Source organism: Schistocerca nitens, chromosome 3 (genome assembly GCF_023898315.1).
Source record: "Schistocerca nitens isolate TAMUIC-IGC-003100 chromosome 3, iqSchNite1.1, whole genome shotgun sequence".
Lineage (NCBI taxonomy): Eukaryota > Metazoa > Arthropoda > Insecta > Orthoptera > Acrididae > Schistocerca > Schistocerca nitens.
Genome location: NC_064616.1, coordinates 146,808,338 through 146,811,516, shown reverse-complemented (window position 1 = coordinate 146,811,516; position 3,179 = coordinate 146,808,338). Strand labels below are relative to the sequence as shown.

The window sequence follows — 3,179 nt, the reverse complement described above, 5'->3', positions numbered from 1 at the left end:
TTCAGCTCTGGTAGAGTGATTTCACCAGTAAATCTTTGTTCAGGAGCATCTCTCTAGCTTTGTAAAGCTATTTCTTGGTTGGTGTGACGAACAATATCGTTCAGTATATATGACGGTAGTATGTGTTCCCGGAAGAACAGTTACCGTGGATGACCATGCAGCTTTGCTAGAAATGAAATGATAATTAAATGGACACCCTAGCTGCAAACAGGCATTGATGTACTTCATTGGGGACATGTTGAAAATGTGTGCCCCGACCGGGACTCGAACCCGGGATCTCCTGCTTACATGGCAGACGCTCTATCCATCTGAGCCACCGTGGGCACAGAGGATAGTGCGTCTGCAGGGACTTATCCCTTGCACGCTCCCCGTGAGATCCACATTCCCAACATGTCCACACCACTACATTCGTAGTGCGCCTAATAGATGTTTGCCCATCATACTCATTACTCGTGGCAGATTAATCTACCAAGTCCCGTACGAGTTCGGGTGTCCATTTAATTATCATTTCATTTCTAGCAAAGCTACATGGTCATCCACGGTAACTGTTCTTCCGGGAACAGATACTACCGTCATATATAGTTAAAATATGGCTTCCCGGCCATTGACCTTCTTGTGCGAACGCACACGCTATGCCCGAACTCGTACGGGACTTGGTAGATTAATCTGCCACGAGTAATGAGTATGATGGGCAAACATCTATTAGGCGCACTACGAATGTAGTGGTGTGGACATGTTGGGAATTTGGATCTCACGGGGAGCGTGCAAGGGATAAGTCCCTGCAGACGCACTATCCTCTGTGCCCGTGGTGGCTCAGATGGACAGTCTGCTTTAGGCAGTGGCGCGGCACGGACCTGCTGTCCCGGCCGCGGGCGCGCGTGAACGAGAAAGTGTTTACACCGCCGATACTCGCGCGTGTTGTTGTCTGACTCGATCGCCATGGCACACAATTTTCGAAAGACTACGCTCAAATTTACGTTCGACAACGAACATGCCAGACCTAAAGCTTTCGAAATAGAGCGTTTTTTGAGGGACGAAGTTAGTTTACCTACTGCAGACATAATTGGAATACACCTGTCCATTGTAAGCAGTACAATGTACGTAAAGATGACCGATGAAGCTGCGTGTGAAAGAACTCTCTCCGCTGCTCAAAGAGGATTTAAATTTCGACACTCTGATGGCCATATCAGCGATGTAACAGTAGCTCCTTCAGGATTGGGTGTGAGGGTCGTTCGGATCTTTGAATTGCCGTTTGAGGTGCCAGAGTCGATGGTTACTGAATCGCTGCGACCATATGGAACGGTACTTAGTCATACGCCTGAACGCTGGGCTAGTTTTAATACCTATCCTGTGCTAAACGGCGTGCGACAGGTGCGGATCGTCCTTACTAAACATATCCCGTCTTATTTATACATTGGCGGATGTCGAGCTATTGTGATCTACGATGGCCAGCCACGCACCTGTTCTGGCTGTGGTGGAGAAGGACATATCCGCTCGGAGTGCATACAACGCCGCGTCGTGCAACTGCCACATGGAGACGCGTCACAGCGAGAAGTTCCCACGCAATTGCCGATGACGTACGTGTCGGTGGCCCGCCGGGAAGTGTTGCCAAGTTCGGAGCGTGACAAGGACGTGTTTATGCAAGAGCAGACCGAGTTACGGGAGCATGGAGGTGACTCGGAGATTGTCCCTACACCCATATCACGACAGTTGAGGGAGGAACCTTCCGAAAACTCACATGTAGCACGCGACGTGGAAGTGGAGGTCCAGACGGTGGCGCCGGCAACGGACCAACGAACGACCGACGAACACAGTGAGGCAGCAGAGGGCAGGGCACGCAAACAGCGATCGCCGAAGCGTCGCAAAAAGCGTCGCCATAGTTCGGGTGACACGTCCCCCTCTAGCCTAGGGGACACGGAAGGTATCCTAGCGGAAGAACTGTCTGACACAGAACACGTGCCTTTAGAGGACGCTGACAGGATTCCGTCCGATGGTGACCGGATGTCCTGCCCTTCAGATGGTCCCTCTTCATTGACACCGACTGACCCAGTGCTGCCGACGAAGGAGTCAGGGACACCAATGTCCCGGCAGCCACGTCGAAATACATCAGAGGACGTTTCTCGGATGGATGACCACTGCGACTGGGCGGAACCAGTCGAAGACCTACAGGAATTGCCACCCCCAAATGATGACCACTCACCTACAGGATGCACACCACGGAACGACAACGAAGGAGGGCAGCCCGTTGGCGGGCACCCCTCTGAGCACGAATAGTGGACTAAAGCCCTTGGAGTTCTCAATGACATGACACGAGCATGACAACGACAGCGAACCAAGCATATAAAGTGGGCACAGTGAACATTAACACCGCACGTTCGCTTGCAAAGATGCAACTTCTCCGGGACATGATTTACGCCACAGACGTTGATATTCTGCTGATGCAGGAAACCTTCAATGCTGCTTTTCCCGACGTGCATGGATACACCACTTATCTAGCGCCGACTCCAGATGGAGGACGTGGCACAGCGATACTAGTCCGGGAAGGGATTCCGATGTGTGACCTCGATTACCTTCCTTCGGCTCGGGGTTTGGCTATGACCGTGAACGGCATTCGTATCGTCAACATCTATGCACCCTCCGGATCTGACAATCGACAGGCGCGTGCACGATTCTACTCGGAGGAGATTGCCCCCTTATTCCATGGGAGGTATGACCACATCTTGGTAGGGGGGGATTTTAACTGTGTACTCACACCGAAGGATCAAACTCCTAATTTCAGCTCCTGCCACGCATTGAACACGATCTGCCGGGACATGGCCCTTATGGACACGTGGGAAAAGATCCATGGGCAGCGAGGGGGCTACACGTATTGTACTAGCCACTCGGCGAGCAGGCTGGATCGGATTTATGTTTCTGACGGATTAAGAGATCACGTGTTGGCTGCTGAACGTTGGCCCACAGCTTTTACGGATAACCTTGCGTATTTATGCACGTTAACCCTCCCACGGCAGCGGGTCTGGCGGAGTCGTAGTTCCTGGAAACTTAATTCCTCCTTATTGGTGGATCTCGAATGTCGCCAGCGGATCGAAGAAACATGGCAGACTTGCACTCGCCGTCTGCCGCTGCACCGTACGGTTCTTTCGTGGTGGCTGCAGTGTGCAAAACCGGCGATACGAAGA

The 3,179-nt window shown here is 52.0% G+C and overlaps 1 non-coding gene across 1 annotated transcript; it reads right to left on the bottom strand.

Annotated features, from left to right (window-relative positions):
* Positions 1-249: 249 nt before the first annotated feature.
* Trnat-ugu (transfer RNA threonine (anticodon UGU)) lies at positions 250-324 on the bottom strand. Its single transcript has one exon. It is a non-coding gene; the product is annotated as a tRNA-Thr (tRNA).
* Between the last annotated feature and the right edge of the window lie 2,855 nt (positions 325-3,179).